The sequence below is a fragment of the Ascaphus truei genome, chromosome 15 (genome assembly GCF_040206685.1).
Source record: "Ascaphus truei isolate aAscTru1 chromosome 15, aAscTru1.hap1, whole genome shotgun sequence".
NCBI classification, from domain to species: Eukaryota; Metazoa; Chordata; class Amphibia; order Anura; family Ascaphidae; genus Ascaphus; species Ascaphus truei.
The window spans coordinates 22,616,630-22,629,279 of NC_134497.1; the positions used below are offsets into that span (position 1 = coordinate 22,616,630).

The 12,650-nt window shown below is 46.9% G+C and overlaps 2 protein-coding genes across 2 annotated transcripts in view; both read right to left on the minus strand.

Annotated features, from left to right (window-relative positions):
• The window catches only part of LOC142466684 (uncharacterized), a 66,979-nt gene extending 61,127 nt beyond the window's left edge, over positions 1 to 5,852 (minus strand). Inside the window, exon 1 of the mRNA XM_075571985.1 lies at positions 5,713 to 5,852. The gene's annotated coding sequence lies outside the window, so the exon portion shown is untranslated. The remainder of the gene's footprint in view (positions 1 to 5,712) is intronic.
• LOC142466681 (uncharacterized) overlaps positions 1 to 12,650 on the minus strand; it is a 262,650-nt gene that overhangs the window by 186,429 nt on the left and 63,571 nt on the right. The gene's annotated exons all lie outside the window — the stretch shown is intronic.

The following is a 12,650-nucleotide window of genomic DNA, read 5'->3' on the forward strand; positions in this document are numbered from 1 at the left end:
TGTGTGTGTGTGTCAGTGAGTGTGTGTGTCAGTGTGTCAGTGTGTCAGTCAGGGTGTGTGTGTCAGTCAGGGGGAGTGTGTGTGTGTGTGTCAGTCAGGGTGTGTGTGTGTGTGTGTGTGTGTGTGTCAGTCAGTGTGTGTGTGAGTCAGTCAGTCAGTGTGAGTCGGTCAGTAAGTGTGTGCCAGTCAGTCAGTCTGTGTATGTGTGTGTTAGCCAGTCAGTCAGTCTGTGTGTGTGTGTGTGTGTGCCAGTCAGTCTGTGTGTGTGTGTGTGTGTGTGCCAGTCAGTCAGTCTGTGTGTGTGCCAGTCAGTCAGTCTGTGTGTGTGTGTGCCAGTCAGTTAACCTGTGTGTGTGCCAGTCAGTCAGTGTGTGTGTGTGTGTGTGTGCCAGTCAGTCAGTCAGTCTGTGTGTGTGTCAGTCAGTCAGTGTGTGTGTGTGTGCCAGTCAGTCATTCTGTGTGTGTGTGTGTGTGTGTGTGCCAGTCAGTCAGTCTGTGTGTGTGTGTGTGCCAGTCAGTCAGTCTGTGTGTGTGTACCAGTCAGTCTGTGTGTGTGTACCAGTCAGTCAGTCTGTGTGTGTGTGTGTATGCCAGTCAGTCAGTCTGTGTGTGTGTGTGTGTGTGCCAGTCAGTCAGTCTGTGTGTGTGTGTGTGCCAGTCAGTCAGTCAGTCTGTGTGTGTGTGTGCCAGTCAGTCAGTCTGTGTGTGTGTGTGCCAGTCAGACAGTCTGTGTGTGTGTGTGCCAGTCAGTCAGTCTGTGTGTGTGTGTGCCAGTCAGTCAACCTGTGTGTGTGCCAGCCAGTCAACCTGTGTGTGTGCCAGTCAGTCAACCTGTGTGTGTGCCAGTCAGTCAACCTGTGTGTGTGCCAGTCAGTCTGTGTGTGTGCCAGTCAGTCTGTGTGTGTGCCAGTCAGTCTGTGTGTGTGCCAGTCAGTCTGTGTGTGTGCCAGTCAGTCTGTGTGTGTGCCAGTCAGTCTGTGTGTGTGCCAGTCAGTCTGTGTGTGTGCCAGTCAGTCTGTGTGTGTGCCAGTCAGTCTGAGTCAGTCTGTGTGTGTGCCAGTCAGTCTGTGTGTGTGTGTGTGTGCCAGTCAGTCCGTGTGTGTGTGTGCCAGTCGGTCCGTGTGTGTGTCAGTCAGCCAGTGTGTGTGTGTGTGCTAGTCAGTGTGTGTGTCTGTGTGTGTGCCAGTCAGTGTGTGTGTGTGTGTGTGTGTGTGTGTGTGTGTGTGCCAGTCAGTGTGTGTGTTTGTGTCTCAGTCAGTGTGTGTGTTTGTGTCTCAGTCAGTGTGTGTGTTTGTGTCTCAGTTAGTGTGTGTGTGTCTCAGTTAGTGTGTGTGTCTCAGTTAGTGTGTGTGTCTCAGTTAGTGTGTGTGTGTCTCAGTTAGTGTGTGTGTGTGTCTCAGTCAGTGTGTGTGTGTCTCAGTCAGTGTGTGTGTGTGTGTGTGTGTGTGTGTGTGTGTGTGTGTGTGTGTGTGTGTGTGTGTGTGTGTGTGTGTGTGTGTGTGTGTGTGCCAGTCAGTCAGTCAGTCTGTGTGTGTGTGTGCCAGTCAGTCAGTCTGTGTGTGTGTGTGCCAGTCAGACAGTCTGTGTGTGTGTGTGCCAGTCAGTCAGTCTGTGTGTGTGTGTGCCAGTCAGTCAACCTGTGTGTGTGCCAGCCAGTCAACCTGTGTGTGTGCCAGTCAGTCAACCTGTGTGTGTGCCAGTCAGTCAACCTGTGTGTGTGCCAGTCAGTCTGTGTGTGTGCCAGTCAGTCTGTGTGTGTGCCAGTCAGTCTGTGTGTGTGCCAGTCAGTCTGTGTGTGTGCCAGTCAGTCTGTGTGTGTGCCAGTCAGTCTGTGTGTGTGCCAGTCAGTCTGTGTGTGTGCCAGTCAGTCTGAGTCAGTCTGTGTGTGTGCCAGTCAGTCTGTGTGTGTGTGTATGTGCCAGTCAGTCCGTGTGTGTGTGTGCCAGTCGGTCCGTGTGTGTGTCAGTCAGCCAGTGTGTGTGTGTGTGCTAGTCAGTGTGTGTGTCTGTGTGTGTGCCAGTCAGTGTGTGTGTGTGTGTGTGTGTGTGTGTGTGTGTGTGTGTGTGTGTGTGTGTGTGCCAGTCAGTGTGTGTGTTTGTGTCTCAGTCAGTGTGTGTGTTTGTGTCTCAGTCAGTGTGTGTGTTTGTGTCTCAGTTAGTGTGTGTGTGTCTCAGTTAGTGTGTGTGTCTCAGTTAGTGTGTGTGTGTCTCAGTTAGTGTGTGTGTGTGTCTCAGTCAGTGTGTGTGTGTCTCAGTCAGTGTGTGTGTGTGTCTCAGTCAGTGTGTGTGTGTGTGTGTGTGTGTGTGTGTGTGTGTGTGTGTGTGTGTGTGTGTGTCCGTCAGTGTGTGTGTGTGTCAGTCTTTCAGTGTGTGTGTGTGTCAGTCCGTCAGTGTGTGTGTGTGTTTGTGTGTCAGTCCGTCAGTGTGTGTGTGTCAGTCCGTCAGTGTGTGTGTGTGTGTGTATGTGTGTGTCAGTCCGTCTGTGTGTGTGTGTGTGTGTGTCAGTCCGTCAGAGTGTGTGTGTGTGTGTGTGTGTGTCAGTCCGTCAGTGTGTGTGTGTGTCAGTCCGTCAGTGTGTGTGTGTGTGTGTCAGTCCGTCAGTGTGTGTGTGTGTGTGTGTGTCAGTCCGTCAGTTTGTGTGTGTGTGTGTCAGTCCGTCAGTGTGTGTGTGTGTCAGTCCGTCAGTGTGTGTGTGTGTCAGTCCGTCAGTATGTGTGTGTGTGTCAGTCCGTCAGTGTGTGTGTGTGTGTCAGTCCGTCAGTGTATGTGTGTGTCAGTCCGTCTGTGTGTGTGTGTGTGTGTGTGTGTGTGTGTGTCAGTCCGTCAGTGTGTGTGTGTGTGTGTGTGTGTGTGTGTGTGTGTCAGTCCGTCAGTGTGTGTGTGTGTGTGTCAGTCAGTCTGTGTGTGTGTGTGTGTCAGTCAGTCTGTGTGTGTGTGTGTCAGTCAGTCTCTGTGTGTGTGTCAGTCAGTCTGTGTGTGTGTGTGTGTGTGTCAGTCAGTGTGTGTGTGTCGGTCATTGTGTGTGTGTCGGTCATTGTGTGTGTCGGTCATTGTGTGTGTGTGTGTGTGTCGGTCATTGTGTGTCTGTGTGTGTGTCGGTCAGTGTGTGTGTGTCAGTGTGTATGTCAGTCAGTGTGTGTGAGTGTGTCAGTCAGTGTGTGTGTGTGTGTGTTTCAGTCAGTGTGTGTATGTGTGTGTCAGTCAGTGTGTGTGTGTGTGTCAGTGATTGTGTGTCAGTGTGTGTGTGTGTGTGTGTCAGTGAGTGTGTGTGTCATTGTGTCAGTCAGGGTGTGTGTGTCAGTCAGGGGGAGTGTGTGTGTGTGTGTGTCAGTCAGGGTGTGTGTGTGTGTGTGTGTGTGTCAGTCAGTGTGTGTGTGAGTCAGTCAGTCAGTGTGAGTCGGTCAGTAAGTGTGTGCCAGTCAGTCAGTCTGTGTATGTGTGTGTTAGCCAGTCAGTCAGTCTGTGTGTGTGTGTGTGTGTGCCAGTCAGTCTGTGTGTGTGTGTGTGTGTGTGCCAGTCAGTCAGTCTGTGTGTGTGCCAGTCAGTCAGTCTGTGTGTGTGTGTGCCAGTCAGTTAACCTGTGTGTGTGCCAGTCAGTCAGTGTGTGTGTGTGTGTGTGTGCCAGTCAGTCAGTCAGTCTGTGTGTGTGTCAGTCAGTCAGTGTGTGTGTGTGTGCCAGTCAGTCATTCTGTGTGTGTGTGTGTGTGTGTGTGCCAGTCAGTCAGTCTGTGTGTGTGTGTGTGCCAGTCAGTCAGTCTGTGTGTGTGTACCAGTCAGTCAGTCTGTGTGTGTGTACCAGTCAGTCAGTCTGTGTGTGTGTGTGTGCCAGTCAGTCAGTCTGTGTGTGTGTGTGTGTGTGCCAGTCAGTCAGTCTGTGTGTGTGTGTGCCAGTCAGTCAGTCAGTCTGTGTGTGTGTGTGCCAGTCAGTCAGTCTGTGTGTGTGTGTGCCAGTCAGACAGTCTGTGTGTGTGTGTGCCAGTCAGTCAGTCTGTGTGTGTGTGTGCCAGTCAGTCAACCTGTGTGTGTGCCAGCCAGTCAACCTGTGTGTGTGCCAGTCAGTCAACCTGTGTGTGTGCCAGTCAGTCAACCTGTGTGTGTGCCAGTCAGTCTGTGTGTGTGCCAGTCAGTCTGTGTGTGTGCCAGTCAGTCTGTGTGTGTGCCAGTCAGTCTGTGTGTGTGCCAGTCAGTCTGTGTGTGTGCCAGTCAGTCTGTGTGTGTGCCAGTCAGTCTGTGTGTGTGCCAGTCAGTCTGTGTGTGTGCCAGTCAGTCTGAGTCAGTCTGTGTGTGTGCCAGTCAGTCTGTGTGTGTGTGTATGTGCCAGTCAGTCCGTGTGTGTGTGTGCCAGTCGGTCCGTGTGTGTGTCAGTCAGCCAGTGTGTGTGTGTGTGCTAGTCAGTGTGTGTGTCTGTGTGTGTGCCAGTCAGTGTGTGTGTGTGTGTGTGTGTGTGTGTGTGTGTGTGTGCCAGTCAGTGTGTGTGTTTGTGTCTCAGTCAGTGTGTGTGTTTGTGTCTCAGTCAGTGTGTGTGTTTGTGTCTCAGTTAGTGTGTGTGTGTCTCAGTTAGTGTGTGTGTCTCAGTTAGTGTGTGTGTCTCAGTTAGTGTGTGTGTGTCTCAGTTAGTGTGTGTGTGTGTCTCAGTCAGTGTGTGTGTGTCTCAGTCAGTGTGTGTGTGTGTGTGTGTGTGTGTGTGTGTGTGTGTGTGTGTGTGTGTGTGTGTGTGTGTGTGTGTCAGTCAGTGTGTGTGTCAGTATGTGTCAGTCAGACAGTGTGAGGGGGGGGTCTGGGGGAGATGTGTGAGGGGGGTCCGGGGGGGATATGCGAGGGGGGTCCGGGGGGGATATGCGAGAGGGGTCCGGGGGGGATATGCGAGGGGGGTCCGGGGGGGATATGCGAGGAGGGTCCGGGGGGGATATGCGAGAGGGGTCCAGGGGGGATATGCGAGGGGGGTCCGGGGGGGATATGCGAGGGGGGTCCGGGGGGGATATGCGAGGGGGGTCCGGGGGGGATATGCGAGCGGGGTCTGGGGGGGGATATGCGAGAAGGGTCCGGGGGGGATATGCGAGGGGGGTCCGGGGGGATATGCGAGGGGGGTCCGGGGGGATATGCGAGGGGGGGATATGCGAGGGGGGGCTGGGCGGGGAATATGCGAGGGGGGGCTGGGGGTTATATGCGAGGGGGGGCTGGGGGTTATATGCGAGGGGGGGCTGGGGGGTTATATGCGAGGGGGGGCTGGGGGGGAAATGCGAGGGGGGGCTGGGGGGGGAGATGCGAGGGGGGCTGGGGGGAGATGCGAGGGGGGCTGGGGGGAGATGCGAGGGGGAGCTGGGGGGGAGATGCGAGAGGGGGCTGGGGGGGAGATGCGAGGGGGGGCTGGAGGGGATATGTGAGGGGGGGCTGGGGGGAGATATGTGAGGGGGGGCTGGGGGGAGATATGTGAGGGGGGGCTGGGGGAGATATGTGAGGGGGGGCTGGGGGAGATATGTGAGGGGGGGCTGGGGAGATATGTGAGGGGGGGCTGGGGGAGATCTCCCCCCCCCTCAGATAGAACCTGTAGCTAATTTTTTTGAATCCCACCACTGCCCTAGGGGTATATAAACTTGTTAGTGTCACTATTGCAGTAAGGTGTATGGTCTGAGGAGAGGATGTGTCTGTCCTGAAACGCCACGTGTTTGTATATACCTGCTCTGATGCTTTGAATACTAAGTATGTTACTTACAGAAAATGCTCCTGTGTGCTTCCTCCACCACTTTATATCTTCATCGTCTCTTCCCGGAAGTGGAGACACTGACTACATCCGGGTCACAGCTCTGTGTCCTACTGCGCATGCTCACACTAAGGGGATCATGGGAGTTGTAGTTTTAGACTTCAAAACGGATCACGTGTCACATACTGTGTAGCTTAGAAACAAGACAGTAACATTTCCCAGGCACTGTGCTAGGGAAAGATAGTTTCTTCTGCATGTAGATGTGTATTCTCCTCTTAGTCCTTAATATATCTCAGTAAAGCTGCTTGTGGTCAATGTTGATATGAAGGAGATAACCTGGATATATATATCTCTCCTCCCCCACACAGAGCCCCCCCTGCTCCCCACACAGAGCCCCCCCATCTCCCCACACAGAGCCCCCCCCATCTCCCCACACAGAGCCCCCCCCCCCCGCTCCTCCTCCACACAGAGCCCCCACCCTTGCTCCTCCCTCACACAGAGCCCCCCTCCGCTCCTCCCCCACACAGGGCCCCCCCCTGCTCCTCCACACAGAGCCCCCACCCCCCCTGCTCCTCCACACAGAGCCCCCACCCCCCCTCCGCTCCTCCCCCACACAGGGCCCCACTTCCATTTGGAAGATGAGGATTTTGTTAAAAGATGGTATGAAGCTTTAGATCTATGTTCATTCAATCTTATGAGTTTAATCATTGAACAACAGAAAAATCTATTGAACATAGATAAGGAAGTGGATGAAATAAAGGAGAAACTATTGCACTTTGACAACTCAGTTGAATTTAAAGATAGAGACGGAATCAGTACATAAAGAGAAAAAATCCATGTAGTCAAGAACTCTTCCTCCAATGAAATAAAATAATAAATTGTTTAATGTGAAAAAGGAAAACAAAAAAGCTAAAATCTATTAGATGCGAAAAATCTACCACTCATACTGTGCCAAATGTAAATGGTACAGAAATGGAAATGCCTCGTGTTAATGACACTGATTATTGTTCCTGTCTTTTATAGGATGGGGGCAGAAACAGGATGATGGTCAGCGCAAGGTGTTAATCTCAGAAGTAAAAGAGATAATAGTATACACAAGTGATTAGAGCATATATTAATTAACTCAATATGTTAAGAAGGGGAGTGGGAGGGAAAGGAGAAGGGAAGGGAAAAGGGTAGGATGCAGATAAATGATGGTGAATATGAAAATGAATATAAACATCAATAACTCACACGGCCTAGTGTGAACCCCTTCCCTCAGAGAAGGGGTGATAGGAGGAACTATGTTGACATAGTGTGTCAAGACACTATCTGAAACATCATCAGAAAGATCCCTCCTGCCTCACGTTCAAGGGCATTAAACACGTCCCTTGTAATAGAAGGGGAGGATATAGACTTAAAGCACTATCAACTCAGGAGTCCTATTGGATTCATAAACTAAATTGTACGGTCCCGAAAGGGTTAAATGAAGAGCTGGATGTGTGGGCTTTTTATTGAATTTTTTAATTGAATTTTCTTTTTATGAAATTCCTTTTATGTAATTGTTTGTAATTGGCTAATTTCTGCCATTAGAATAGGGTTGTAATTTGGATCCATTGAACAAGTGTAGTTAACAGTAGTATAGTCGATTGTGTGTTCAGCATCAGATTGCTTTTATTTTATGAGGTATTGATACTAACATATGTTTTTTCTTTTGCAGCTTGGGTGATTAAATTGTATATTAAAGATATGTTGTTTTAAGTAAATTCCATGTAGATCAATGTCATGCTCGGTTAACTATTTATACGCATCTGATTGGTTCCCGGTGTTAATTGATTGACCAATGTGGGAAGAGGTGCGGGTATATAGTGCCAGAGTAAAGACAATGATTTTATCCCTGAAGAAGTATCATCTAGATACGAAACGCGTAGGATTACTGCTTTTATTTGCCAATCTTTCATGCCAATTTGTGTGCACTAGCACAAGAGACTTTTTTGTTCGTGTTTCTCCTGTTGGAGATACGCCCTGTGTGTGACGTCACACTCTTGCGCGAGGTGCAACGTCACAGCTGTTCGACGGGCTGCTAGGCGTGGAGACGAGGAACTGGTGACTCCTGCTTGTGCAGGCTTAACTCCCGTGTGGACCGAGAGACTGTGTTTGAGCACACACATAGTGTGGTTGTTCATTACAAAGGACTCTCTGCTGCCTACGGATTCTCTGCTGCCAGCTGTGAGATGAACTGCATGCCGGTGACCGATTGCAGCAACGGAGCCAACTGATACCTGGAGAGTGCTGAAGACACCTACCTGAGGGTTCCTCTACCATCGCCTATCCTGCCGACAGCTGTGTGGTAATTTGTGTATTGATACACGAAATGCTCATGTTCTAATCCTTTGATGTACGCAGATATATTACCCTTTTTAAAACACTTTAATAGAGTTTGATATACTTCACTATTGCGTTTTGCGCTTGTTTTTGTCTTTTATTTCCAGCTCTTGGGAGTGTTTGAGCCACTCCATATATCCAGCAGCAAACGCAACTTACCAACAGATATGTATGGTTATGTAATTTTATCACTTCCACAGTAGGGTTGTGCTTGATTTTATTGTTATTCACAAATAATCAAGGAGGGTTAATTCAACAAATGTAATCACTTTAATTCATTATTAGACACTGTTCTGTTATCACAATTGGGTCATTTTTTGTTGCGCACTTTATTCCTTCTTTGGTGGTGCATACCTGCCGGTAACAGGAGGGCCTGAGTCTCCTGCGTTGATGTCGGGGATACAGGACCAGGCTTCTGGGGTATATGCCTCCATCTTCTCCTTAGCAACGGTGCAGCGCCTCCATCCTCTATAACTTCCCAGAATGTGGGGTAGGACCCTTATAAAGAAGAACCCTGGTCCCAGGGTAAATGCTCCAGAACACACACAGTCTCTTTGATAAAATAGCACAGTCTCTTTATTGTCTCTTTGGGCTTACACACAGCAGTTCATCACAGCAGCAGACTTCCGCGTGTACCAGTGTACTCCTCCTCTCCTTCCCTCCAGTAATGTCTCCAGACAGGATGGTCTGGATGGAGCCTCAATACCCCTGCCTCCACCTCCACCAGGGTAGGCCCTGTGGGTGAGGCTAGATCTCTTTCCCCTCACCCCCTGAGCAGGGTGAGGGCATTGGTCCACCTCTCTATAGGTCTGTCCTTATCTCCTCTCGGTCCTACTGCACTTCAGACCACACGCACTCCTCAGCTCCCATCTGATGCTCCCAGACTGGCCAGCTACCTGCTCCGCTGTCACAGGGTCATCTCTCCTTCCTCTGGGTCAGAGCAGACACACTGCTCTCCAGATACTCCAAACTCTCAGCTCTCAGCACTGCACCCTTCCAGAGCTGCACTCAGAACTCAACAGACTGACAACTAAGTATGTCCCTTGATGTGCAAGTCCTGTTTAAAAGATTTTCTCTGCAGCCTTAAGCATTGATATAAGTTAGTATATTTGTGTAGACGGACGTTCACAGAGGTACACACTTGGAGTCGTTTATAATGTGAAATTATAATAAGGCTTTATTGTGCCTTTTCCTTTTCATCAGGAAATTCATCCAAATACAGGGGAAGGGAACAAAGCTTCTATTCACTTGGGAGTATTTCTAGTGAACCACTATGCAATAATTCACATCTCCCTTAGTCAAGCAGTTCTCACAGCCCCAAAACATATAACATGAAATAAGCAGATATAAGCAGTCTCTTAAGAATAAAAGTCTTATCTGTTTCTTGGAGGGAAAATAGTAGTTTTCCCTGTGTCTTGAAATCAGCTCTACAAAATGTGCAGTTGCTAGGTTACAAAGTCTATTTGCTATACAACATTTATTTGCTAGGTGCAATCCCTCCGCTTCAGCAACAGAATTTGGTTTTCTGCCTGAGTTCAGTAATTTTCAGTCTCATCTTTGGGTATTATGGCATTCACACTTCACACTTTGGGTGTCTGTTTTGCTCCCAAGATAATAGGCATACTTTTTTTTACTTACAGAAAAAAAAACATTCTTTGCAGTGGACTCAACACTTAGCAATTGGCTTTGAAAAAACTTTTCCTTTATAGGGCAATTTTACACTCAGCATTTGTTTGCTAAAAATTCCCCTGCTTCAGCACAGTCTTGTATCAATTTTCACACTTTTCTGCATACTCCATTCACAGCTGGTAGCCCTATGCGGTGTGGCAACCTTTATTTGCAAAATCAGTACCACTCGTGGGTCACCATCTGTATTCACTGCTTCAGCGAAACTTTTGAAAACAACAAACACCTATCCCTTTTAAGGGCTGACTCACTTCTTGAACTCTGACTATGGCTGGAAGGCAAAACCCCTATTTCAATGACCATATTAAGCTTTGTGATAGGCAAATAAAGTTTCAGCTGCTTCAGCAGTCTCTCTCCTCTTGGGATTGGGGTAAAGAGTCCATCTGTAGTTTTGTAAGTTTCAATGGTGTGTCCCTTTAACTCTGCTGCATGAGGTTTTTTTTTCTCCAGATTGTTTGTAGGCAAAAAGCATAAAAAAAAAATTCACATAAAACTCTCCGGTCCTTTTTAATTACAAGGACACCTCTTGTCCCACCTCGGACACCAAATGTAGACGGACGTTCACAGAGGTACACACTTGGAGTCGTTTATAATGTGAAATTATAATAAGGCTTTATTGTGCCTTTTCCTTTTCATCAGGAAATTCATCCAAATACAGGGGGGGGGGGAACAAAGCTTCTATTCACTTGGGAGTATTTCTAGTGAAACACTATGCAATAATTCACATCTCCCTTAGTCAAGCAGTTCTCACAGCCCCAAAACATATAACATGAAATAAGCAGATATAAGCAGTCTCTTAAGAATAAAAGTCTTATCTGTTTCTTAGAGGGAAAATAGTAGTTTTCCCTGTGTCTTGAAATCAGCTCTGCTGTGCAGAGCTCAAGACTGGTCAGAGCTAAGGAGAGTCACTTCCTGTCTCAACAGACAGGTTTTTGTAAACGATCTAAATCCGGCAGGTGGTGTTTAGTAATTAACTACCAGAGGTTAACCACCACACTGCTGGATTAAAGGCACATTACTGAACAGGGATAAGTCCCCTGTTACATACCTCCCCTGTTTGTGGGAAGCTTGGGCTTACCACGGTGTAAGGTTAAAACTGTCTTCTGTCAGCTCTGGAATTGATAAGGTTAAACAGAACACGCTGGCCTTGCTATTTTCATGGGAGGCTATTGTAAATAGCTTTAGACCAACTGTTTAGTGCCTGTCAAATGTTGTTAAAACAAGACTACAGAGGATAGGGCTGCCTTATAAGTCACCATTGTATATTCCTCTTGCTCAGCAGTTAAATGTTTTAAGATCTACAGAAAAGGCATTATGTAGAGGTTACATGTAAATTTAGATGTTTACCCATATTTGTAACAGATGACAACTGTATTTTTGTCTCTGCCTTATGTATAAAAACCTGCTTGGTGAACCATTAAACTCAGTTGTGGGAATTCAACCAAGGAGCCTCCTTGAATTCTTACAGCTACGAGCTCGTATGCTATATTATTTGAAAGAATCTCATATCTGTTGAGTTTCAGTAGCTCCCGGGAGAAATGTTTTGCTTGCCCTAGAAGGACCTGATCTGTAGAGATCTAACAGTTTTGGTGACAGAAGTGGAATTTCGCACAGGAAAAAGGGTGAGTAAAGATTCTTTTTATTTGTCTCTCACCTTTTCCTCTGCGAAACTAAGCAACCTAAATTTATAAGGGCAAAAGAACATAAGGTGAGAGTCCTTATTGTTTAATCGTGGGTAAGTCCCTGTAATCAAGGGTAAGTCCCCGATTTATGTAACAAAGGGTGAGAGTCCCTATTGTTTTATCGAGGGTAAGTCTCTGATTTATGTAACAAAGGGTGAGTCCCTATTGTTTAATCAAGTGTAAGTCCCTGATAAGTAAAACGGACAGTATATGATTTCAAATAGCATGGCAATTTAAGTTAAGTTAAGTTAAGTTAAAATTGTTTAAAGTCAAGTTAACATAAGGATTGTTTAATGTTAAGTTAAGGAATTGTTTAAAGTTAAGTGAAGGTAAGTATTGTTTAAAATTAAGTTAATAATTATTTATTAATACGTGCGCATAAAGTGTTAAGATTTCTTTCCTGTATAAACTCATTATGGGCACTAACATTTTGTCATCTAATGAACTTACCCTAACCTGTCAGCCCTCGCACAACCCCCTCCCTCACTGTCAGTGGCAAAATCAGCTGTCTCTCTCTCGCCTGTATGTATTGTAATAAGCAGCTGCAAGTAGCCCCCACTTTTTTTCCTCCAGCTATTTTTACACAGGCATAGGAATGTACCAAAATCGTGAATGGCAGCATGGCTCTTAGGAAAAACGAAACATGCAAACTCAAATTATTTGTGCAACATTAACTGAGTATGAGTATATATTAAGTTTAAATTAATAATATTTTCCCGTCTGAATAAAAAAGTGGAAAACAAGAGTATAACAGGTATAGGTTTCTTTTTCCCTCAGAATGTTTTATTTTTAAGTATGGATATGGTAAAAAAAAAAAGGTTGATTGATTGAGTAATCCCTGTGTGTGTGCTTGTAAGAATCTGGGTGAATTCTATCTATGTGAAAGTGTTATTTGCATTGAATAATAAGAACACCGGTTTATTGTATGTATACAAAATGACTATTCAGGACTTGCAAATGATTCTAAAATAGGAATATAATTAATTGCTCATGTTGAAATTTAATTTTTAAAAGGTGTACACCACCGCTATAATATAAACGAATTTACACTGGGCAGGGGAATGTTTTGGGTATCTGTGGAGAAAAAGAATAAAGAAAGGATGAATTATTTTTGTAAACAGTCCAGTCACTGGAATAATAAGGATGTTTATCGTACTGGCCAGGCGATTTATTTCCTTAACCAGAATTATAATTCTTTTTCTCTAAATCTCCACAGAT